The sequence below is a fragment of the Erinaceus europaeus genome, chromosome 10 (genome assembly GCF_950295315.1).
Source record: "Erinaceus europaeus chromosome 10, mEriEur2.1, whole genome shotgun sequence".
Lineage (NCBI taxonomy): Eukaryota > Metazoa > Chordata > Mammalia > Eulipotyphla > Erinaceidae > Erinaceus > Erinaceus europaeus.
The window spans coordinates 83752975-83764008 of record NC_080171.1 but is presented as its reverse complement, the minus strand read 5'-3'; positions in this window follow the sequence as shown (position 1 = coordinate 83764008).

Sequence of the window (11034 nt, the reverse complement as noted above, 5' to 3'; positions counted from 1 at the left end):
CTTCCTTTTCCTTCCCAGCATCCTATGCATCAACAAAGCTATTTCAGATCCTTTCTAGGACCACAGGGTAAGTTACTCAGACCTTTTGAGTCTGCCCTGTGTGTATAATAGATGCACATGCTGCTAACACATTCCCATTGACTGTCTCTCTTGTTAATCTGCTCCTGCTTATCTAACTATTTATCCAGCTTCTGAAAAACCCAGAAGAGTTCAGGATGATTTATTTTATCCCTGACAAGAAGTTATTAACTAAGACATATGAAACAGGAAAGAATTGAGCTTAAACCTGTTTGGCTTGTTTGTTTGAACTTTCTTCTTGCTATTTGAATTCTGACTAGACAGTATGAGAGGGAATAGGCCTGTAAGGAGGTCCCTGAAGGGGGAGGCAAGTGAAGGCTCCTTGCTGGCAAAATCAGGGTATATAGATATGGGGCATATAGTTCTGAGATATGTTTAAAAGTATAGTCCACAGGACATGGGGTCCTGGAGGGTTTCCCCATAGGCATGCTGCCCTTCATAAGCTGTCCTCCTAGCTGTGGATGTCAATTTCAACTAGACCAACCCAGATGAAGGTGTGAGGAACTGCATAACTCCAGGAGCAGTGAGGACTGAGTGTCCTGAAATGTTAGGGCTACTCTAAATCTAGAGGAGGGGAGGGCAGAGCAGAATGGGGTTGTTTTTGGAGGTGACTTTGCTTGCAGTGAAGATTGTGTGATGTCCAGGGAGGAAGTAGCTGAAGGCAAAGAAGGAAAGTGAGGCAATATGTCCTCTGAGAACAACAAAAAAGTTTTGAAGTGTTTAGGCCATGCGACATAATCACCGATGGTCATTATCAAAGTCATCCCCACGCAACCTATTTTATGGGATACTGAGATCCTCACATCTGATTGTTCTGGGTTGGCGTGGTGTGATATATTAGTATACAGTAGAGGGCGTGCTTGCCATGTTCTTCCACTCTTAAGAACAAATCAGCAAATGAATTTGAATCTTACAAAAGTAGAAAAAGGCTCTCTTATGGAAAGCGTCCAATACCACGAAGAATTTTTTTAAAAAAAGGAATCAGTGCATTAGAAAACACACACGCATATGTGGACACGGATACATACACACACACACACACACACACACACACACACACACACACACACACACTGTACCAGATGGATGATTTCTTCCAAAGGCACCAACTTCTGGTGCAGGAGCTGAAACTATAAGCTAACCTTCCCACCCCTCAGGAAACAGTACCTGGAGGACCACCTTTGTATTTATTCTTTTCTCCATTTTTCTATTCAAAACTTAGGAAGCCCTGCATTTGCTCTTCATACAGATTGCAAAGCTAAACTGATAATAACAACTTCATTACAGCAATTGACTCTGTAGTCAGCTGAACTTGAATCCTAGGTTTCCTAGATAATGACCTTGGTTTTGTGGCTTACTCTTTTTTTTTCCGAATATACTTAAAATTGCAAAATGAATATGGGCCCCAGATCACATCAAATCAACGAGGTTTACAGTCAACAATATCTATACACCTTTCCCATATTTGGGAGCTACTCTCTTCCCTGATCCAGCTTTCTTGTCCTTTTTCTAACCATGACATCATGTCCCCAGACAGTAACTTGGATCCACCTGCATATCAGATTTCAGGCTCAGGGGGAAAAAAAGTATAGCTACAGGCTCTACGGAATATACCTATAAATGTATACCTACTAGCTATCTACAAAAGGGAGACCCCCCCAACTCTTCATCTGCACTATTCCAGACTTTAGGTTCATGATTAGTCAACAATTTGCTTGGCTTTATATGTTAACTCTCTTTTTAGCCACCAGGTTCCAGATGCTAGCATGAGGCCAACCAGACTTCCCTGGACAGACAACATCACCAATGTGTCCTGGAGCTCTGCTTCTCCACAGCCCCACTCTACTAAGGAAAGAGAGAGGCAGGCTAGGAGTATGGATCAACCAGTCAATGCCCATATTCAGCGGGGAAGCAATTACAGAAACCAGATCTTCCACCTTCTGCAGCCCATAATGACCTTGGGTCCATAGTCCCAGAGGAATAAAAATAGGAAACCTATCAAGGGAGGGGATGGGACAGAAAGTTCTGGTGATTAAACACCAAGAAGAAGCTCAAATGAACGACCTTACTGCACACTTCAAGGACTTAGAGGAAGAGGAACAAAGGAACCCTAAAGCAACCAGAAGGACAGAAATCATTAAAGTTAGAGTAGAAATACACAACATCAAAAATAAAAGAACCATACAAAAGATCAGTGAATCCAAATGTTGGTTCTTTGAAAGATTAAACAAAATTGACAAGCCCCTACCCAGACTCACCAAACAAAAAAGAGAGAAGACTCAAATTAATAGAATTGTAAACGATGGAGGAGATATCACAACTGACACCACAGAAATCCAGAGAATCCTGCGAAACTTCTATAAAGAACTATACGCCACCAAGCTAGAGAATCTGGAAGAAATGGAACAATTCCTAGAGGCATATGCCCTTCCAAAACTGAACCAAGAAGAACTATAAAATCTAAATGCACCAATCACAGACAAAGAAATTGAAACCGTTATTAAGAATCTCCCCAACAATAAAAGTCCTGGACCAGATGGCTTCACAAACGAATTCTACAAAACTTTCAGGAAACAGTTAATACCCATACTTCTTAAGCTTTTCCATAAGATTGAAGAAACAGGAATACTCCCTTCCACCTTCTATGAAGCCAACATCACCCTGATACCAAAAGCTGATAGGGACAGAACAAAAAAGGAAAACTACAGACCAATATCTCTGATGAACATAGATGCCAAAATATTAAACAAGATCTTGGCCAACCAGATACAGCAACATATCAAAAAGATTGTTCATCACAACCAAGTGGGATTCATCCCAGGAATGCAAGGCAGGTTCAACATCCGTAAGTCAATCAATGTCTTTCACCACATCAATAAAAGCAAAGCCAAAAACCACATGATTATCTTAATAGATGCAGAGAAAGCCTTTGACAAAATCCAACACACATTCACGCTCAAAACTCTACAAAAAATGGGAATAGATGGGAAATTCCTCAAGATAGTGGAGTCTATATACAGCAAACCTACAGCCAACATCATACTCAATGAACAGAAGCTGAAAGCATTTCCCCTCAGATCGGGGACTAGACTGGGCTGTCTACTGTCACAGTTACTCTTCAACATAGTATTGGAAGTTCTTGCCATAGCAATCAGGCAAGAGAAAGAAATCAAAGGAATACAGATTGGAAGGGAAGAAGTCAAGCTATCACTATTTGCAGATGATATGATAGTATACATAGAAAAACCTAAAGAATCCAGCAGAAAACTACTGGAAGTTATTAGGCAATATAGCAAGGTATCAGGCTACAAAATTGATGTACAAAAATCAGTGGCATTTCTTTATGCAAGCACTAAATCTGAAGAAGAACATATCCAGAAATCACTCCCATTTACTGTTTCAGCAAAATCAATCAAATACCTAGGAATAAAGTTGACCAAAGAAGTGAAAGACTTATATACTGAAAACTATGAGTCGCTACTCAAGGAAATAGAAACTGATACCAAGAAATGGAAAGATATCCCATGCTCATGGATTGGAAGAATAAATATTATCAAAATGAATTTTCTCCCCAGATCCATATACAAATTTAATGCACTACCCATCAAAGTTCCACCAAGCTCCTTTAAGAGAATAGAACAAACACTATAATCATTTATCTGAAAGCTGAAAACACCTAGAATTGCCAAAACCATCTTGAGCAAAAGAAACAGAAATGGAGGCATCACACTCCCAGACCTTAAACTATATTATAAAGCAAAGCCATCATCATCAAAACAGCATGGTACTGGAACAAAAATAGGCACACAGACCAGTGGAACAGAATTGAAAGCCCAGAAATAAATTGATAGTTAATGTTTGCAGTGAGTACCTCCCTAACACTTCCTCTCCACTATTCCAAGCTTTGTGTCCATGATTGCTCAACAATTTGTTTGGCTTCGTATGTTAACTCTCTTTTCAGTCACCAGGTTCCAGATGCCATCAGGATGCTGGTCAGGCTTCCCTGGATTGAAGACCCCACCAATGTGTCCTGGATCTCAGCTTCCCCAGAGACACACCCTACTAGGAAAAGAGAGAGGCAGACTGGGAGTATGGACTGACCAGTCAACGCCCATGTTGAGCGGGGAAGCAATTACAGAAGCCAGACCTTCCACCTTCTGCAACCCACAATGACCCTGGGTCCATGCTCCCAGAGGGATGGAAAATGGGAAAGCTATCAGGGGAGGGGGTGGGATATGGAGATTGGGTGGTGGGAATTGTGTGGAGTTGTACCCCTCCTACCCTATGGTTTTGTTAATTAATCCTTTCTTAAGTAAAAAAAAAAAAAAAAGAATTAAAAAAAAAGAAAAAGAAAGAAAGTTCTGGTGGTGGGAACTGTGGAGTTCTACCCCTATGTCTTATGGTTTTGCCAGTGTTTTCTTTTTATAAATAAAATTTAAAAATTTAAATAAATAAAAAGAAAACTCCTTATAAGGATTTGTGATTATTCAAAATGGAAAGTGGACAGCACCTAGCCTAGTAAAATATGTCAGCTACAGATTTGTCTTCCTAATCTTGAAAGAAATATGGGGCCAGCAAGATAACCCACTTGGCTAACACACTTGTTTTATTATGGGCATAACCCAAGTGTGAGACCAGCCCCCACCACACTGAAGGAAGTTTCATGCTTTGGTGTCTTTATCTCTGTCTCTGTTTTTCTATATTAAAAAGAAAATAAAAACCTGGACTTAAGTCTTGAAGCTTCAATGAAACAGAAAAGAAAAAATGAGAAAAAATGAATATGAGAAAAAGACCTATTAGGTGATTTCTGAGTAAAATACATAATTCAACCAGCAGGTGGCAGCCTCCCCACCTTTAGAGAGCACTAGAAACAGGGCTTCCTGTTAATGTGTGAGAACCTTCTCTGACCAGAAAACAAAACACAAATACAAAGTATAATAATAATAATAATAATAATAATAATAATAATAATTTTAATAATAATACATTCTTTATTTCTGCTCTAAACCAGCTCTCCAAAAAGGATTCAATCCTTCCTAGGGGACAACAGAACACGACAGGCTCCCTCTTCTGCTACACGAAACCTACTGGCAATGACCACAAATTCTTTTATCACAGCTGGCAAAGGTTTATTAGGGGTGTATGGGAGAGGAACTCCAGGGACAGGGAGGGAGGATTTCTGTCCCATGGGGCCAATCTGCCCTCTGACTCTGCAAGGACTACTTGGCAGAGCTACCACCTTTCTCTGGCATGTCCGAGAGCTCCAGTGTATTGATGTCCCACTAGCAATTTACTCTTGTTTATTGTGACTTTACTGTGGGTTGCGAAGGTCACATTCCCATGTCCTGTTGCCCTGTGCTCATTCCTTTAGCTTGTCTCAAATCCTTCAGTGGTCCAGTTTCATATTATTTTCTACTGCCTAACTTACAGTACAGAATGAGGGGTCCCTAGAAATGAGAGCTGGTTCCTATTTACCTTCCTATTGTCTTCTTTCTTTTCTTTTCTTTTGAATCTTAATGCTATTTTGTAATGGTCATGATGTTCTAGTCTTAACTTATTATTTGTTTTTACAGTTTTTAACATTTTATTTATTTTGGATAGACAGTGAAACTGAAAGAGAAAGGGGGTAGAAAAGAAGAGAGAGAGAGAAAGATATGTAGCACTGTCTCACCATTTGTGAAGCTTTCCCCCTGCAGGTGGGGACAGAGACTTGAGTTGTATTTCTTTTTAATTTTTTAATTTAATATTTTATTTCCTTCAGGGTCTTTGCACACTGTAATATATATGCTCAACCAGATGTATCACCACCTAGGCCTCTACTGTCTCATTTCTCTTCGCCTAATTGAGGTGGCAAACCCACCCGAGCAACTAAGTTAACACAGAACAAAAAGCCATGGGTCCTGTGTCTCCAGTGCTTCTCCTCCAGGGTCATCTCTGTGCCCCCAAATAGCTGCAGAGAGACCCTCATAAAATTCTGAGTCATGCCATCTTGGTATATAAAACCTGCCTCCCATCTTAGAAGTCAGAAGAAGAAATTCAGATATTAGTCCCATTCACTATAGCAGCAAATAAAAAAGAAATAAAATGTCTATGAATAAACCTAGCAAAATAAGTGAAAAACTTGTATACTTAAAACTATGAGAAATAAAAAGAGACATAAAGAAGTGGAGGGATATTCAATTGGAAGAATTAACATATCAAAATGAATATTCTACTCAGAAGCACATACAAATTCAATGAAATTCACATCAAGGTACCATCTAATATTTTAGAAGAAAATAACAAAAGCTACAATTGTTTGTCTGAACCCAGAAAATATCTAGAATTGCCAAAAATAATTTTGAGAAAAAGAAAAAAAGAACAGAACTGGAGGAATCACACTCACAGATCTCATTGGGCCATTGTAATTGAAACTTCCTGGTACTGGAATGTAAATAAACACACCAACCAGTAGAATAGAACTGAGAACCCAGAAATTAGCCCTCACACCTATGAACATCTAATTTTTGACTGACCCAAACTATTAAATGAAGGAGAAACATTTAAACAAATGCTGTTAGGAAAAGTGGGTTGAAATATATAGAACTGAACCACTACATGTTACCACACACAAAAGTAAACTCCAAATGGATCAAGGACTTGGATGTTAGACAAGAAACTATCACATACTTAGAGGAAAATATTGACAGCACTTGTTTCTATATAAATGTTAATCTAAATGTCTTTATCTAGATGATAACCAGGAACCTAAAGGTAAGAGTATAACAGATGGGATTAACGGTATTTGTACAGGAATAAGCTAGTAATTTATTTTAGATATATTCCAAGGGGTCCATAACTTTACTAATTTTTGCCTGAGCTTGACAGCTAACATGCAGGTAGGATAAAAATATTGTCTGGGAAGATGGTGTCAGAGCTGGGAATAGGACTAGAAAGCTGGATCAGGGCAGAGAGAAGCTCACAAATATGGGAAAAGTATGTAAATACTGTTAACTGTAAACTCTATAGATCTGACCTAGTGCCCATGTCTATTCATATTTAGCACAGGAGCCTGTTTAACCTCTGCATCCCTGTCAGTCTGAGCTCAAATTCCATAGCCACAGCTACAAACATTCTAGGCTACACTCATTACCAGAACAATTTCTAATAACCAAAATCTGGAACCAACCTAGGTGTCCATCCACAAACAAGTGGCTGAGAAAGTCGTGGTATATATACATAATGGAATACTACTCAGCTATTAAAAATTGTCGGGTCTTAAAGCCAGTCCCTCTGCTCTGCTCCATGCTCCATTGTTGACACTATGGTCTATTTACATAACCATTGTTTTGCCTGAAGGATCCTCACCACGTTATCCCCTCAGGGTATTGCTAATTCAGTTAAAATCATCGAAAAGTTGCTAAGGATGCTTCTGCCTTCCCAGATGCCTTTTGCCTCTCTCCACCCCCTTTCCTAGTCATTTCCGTTTCTGACTTGCCACTTCAGGCTTTTATTCACTGCTGTTCTTGGTTTCGCTCCTCTTTCTCTTCCGCATCCCAACCTGGAGAAGACCTGGAGAAGAGCTGGTGTGCATAGTGAGAGGTGGCCATTTTGCCTGCTCCACGTGGCCTAAACCCACTGTGCTCACATTTGACTCTGGGGCATCCGTATCAATAAAGAATTGTATTACCATGCCACCACGAGTTCCTCATCTCTCTCTCTCTGGCGAAGCTAGCCAGGCAAAAAATGATAAGTTAACATTCTTTGCCTTATCTTACATGGAGCTTGAAGGAATCATGTTAAGTGAGATAAACTAGAAAGAGAAAGATGAATATGGGATTATATCACTCATAGACCAAAGTTTATAAATAGAACAGAAAAGGGAAACACAAAGCAGAACTTTGAGTTTGCTGCATTGTGCCAAAGTAAAGAACTCTTGTGGAAGGGGAGGTCTTTCAAGTCAAACAACAAACAAACAAAAATCTAAGTTCCTAGTCAGATATTATCTTTTAAGGATATGCCTCTAATCTTAGGGTTAACTCAGGCCTTGGATCCCATCAAATATGACTTTGTTGCATTCACTTTCTCCAGTGTTTCCTAATTTCCCAGTTCCTACATCCTCTTCCCACAGCACAAAATTCCTCCTCACTGTGGCTTGTGGGGAGCATTGCCTCCTCGCAGCATGATGAACCTCCTTATAATGCTTATCTGTGAGCTATATCTTTGACCGGGATTGCTTGCTTTATGAGAAACAGACCTAGGTAGGCGTTTCCTAAGAGTGTAGTTATAAAAGAGGTTCCAGCAGTGAAAGTCACACAAAGGACAAACAGGCCAACATGATAGCAGTGAGTCTCTGATTGTAGCCCCAGAGGCTCTGATGGCAGCTCAGGCATAGGTGTATTATAATGCCCTCTCCAGCCCTAAAATGCACTTCTAAGCCTCTGATTCAATTGGTGTTTTCGTATCAGGTCTCAGAAGTGTTCCTGCTTTGGGTTTTCAGTCTCCTGTCTGAGTTTCAAATGCAAAAGATAGAGTTGGGGGGAGGCCAATGTGAAATAATTTATTTACCCTGAATTGATCACTGACACCAAAAAGAAAAGTGAGCCCAGTGAAGAGATAGAGGGAGACAAAATGATTTGTGTTGACTAATTCTAAGCACAGTCAGTGCCTCCTCCAGGGAGCTCTGGAGGAGTCAGCCCTCTGAGTTTCAGCTTCACACCTCCTCAAAAGTCTGGGTTTAATGAGTTTCTCTGAAGCCAGTGCCTTATAGAAAAAGCAATCTGCTGTCTCAGCTATGAGACACTGTCAGAGAATCACACTGCCTTCTGGGCCTGGATCTCTGCTACACCAGTATGTATAGGACTCAATTTCATTTTATTTTCTTTATTTTACTTTCTTTTTTCACTGAAACAAGAATGTCTATTTATTTATTTATTTATTTATTCAATTATTCATTTCCGTCACCAAACGTCTGTGTCCCCATCCCCAGTCCTATAGATAACCACTATAGTTCCCCCACAGTCTTCAAAATAGGTTGATATTTTGGGTTTTTTGTTTGTTTGTTTTTGTCATATTTGTATATTTAATTTTCTATGTTCTGCATATGATTGAAACTATTTTGTACTTGTCCTTCACTTCCTGACTTGCTTCACTAAGCATAATCTTCTCCAATTCCATCTACTTTATCCAAAAGGACACAATATCATCTATTTTTTATTGCTGAATAATAATATGTTAAGTATATGTCCCAAAACATTTTTATCTAGTCATCTGTCACAAGACATTTTGTTTGTTTCCAGATTTTTACTATTATGAATAAAGCTTTTATGAATATAGGGGTGTATATATCCCTTTGTGTCAGTGTTATCCAATTCCATTTTCTACACATCACTCAAAAGCCTATGGAAATGGTTGAGCAGGCATACCTATTGTCCAGCCCATAGTCCATGATCAAGTCCCCTCCATATCATATCTGGAGTTTCTTGGCACCCAGGGGGGTATCTTCCATGATATATATATATACATACATATATATATGTATATATATATATATATCTGGTGGAAGTAAAATTATATTTGTACCAAACATTAATACACACACACAAGAAGGAGTAGGGAGAGGGAGGAGAAAATGGAGAGGAAGAGGATGAACAGGAGAAGGAGGAGGAGAAGAAGGAGGAGAAGAAATAATTAGTAGTAGTAGAAGTTATTACGGAGACTTGAGCAAAGGTGCAGAATCTCTAAAGAAGGCTTTGCCTATGAAGAGAGCAAATGTTTCATTCAGGTTGCAATCTAATCCTCACTTAATCCTCTTTTACCACTTATTTAAATACTAAGATATGGAACTTAAATGGCTTTATGTACATCATATGATATGTGCTTCTTTTTATTATGCATTTATTGGATAGAGATAGCCAGAAATCAGAGGAAAAGGGGGGGTGATAGGGAGAGAGACACCTGCAGCACTGCTTTACCACTTATGAAGTTTTCCCCATGCAGGTGGGGACCAGAGGCTCAAACCTGGCTCCTTGCACACTGCAACATGTGCACTCAACCAGGTCTTCCACCACCTGGCCCCCTAATATGTGCTTTTAAATTAAAGTTTAATTGATTACAACAAAAGCACTGGAGACAGACTTAGACAATTGATCACAACCATATTATAGGTGTGTTGGGAGGAGTCTTTCCTTTTTTTCTTTTTAAAGATAGAGACGGGGGAGGAAGGAAAGAGAGAGAGAGAGAGAGAGAGAGAGAGAGAGAGAGAGAGGAGAGAGACCACAGCACCAAAGCTTTCCTCAATGCAGTGGAGACCAGGACTCAAACTTAGGTAGCTCTCGCGGCACACCCAAATGAGCTATTTCACTGACAAAGGAGTCATTAGCAAAATTATATCAGTAACACATGGCAAGAAAGATATAAATATGTTAAATCAATGAATGAATTGATAGTCTGCTAGTGTCAAGCTCTAGCTACAACCCTTATTACATTGTGTAACTTCTCCCACTTTAAACAGGTCTTTGTCCACATATAAGCAAAATACTAGAAACAAACTGTCAAATGACTGTTAGGCTCCATAATGTTTCTAAACCATCCTAAAAAGTGTTTGGTATAAAGTTAATGTTCAGTAAAAAGCACATTGCTCCAGTTTCTGAGTAAGCACCTGCCTGACTGATCAGGAGGCGGAACTGATATAAATGATCTGTGCTAACTTAAAAGGGTGCAGACAGGTAAATCCATATGTCTTGGCTTCAGGGAGATGGTCCCTGAAAGATGTTGGGACAAACAGAGGGTAAGGATATATAAAAATTAAATGTACCTATTTTACATGCCTCAGGGCCCTGTGGTCCCCCATTCAATTCCTGGTACCACCATAAGCCAAAGCTTAGTAGTGCTCTTGTCCTCTTCCTTCCTGTCTCTCTTTTTCTGTGTCTCTTCATCATGAAGAAAATTGTAAAATAAAAATTTAAGTGAATCTCC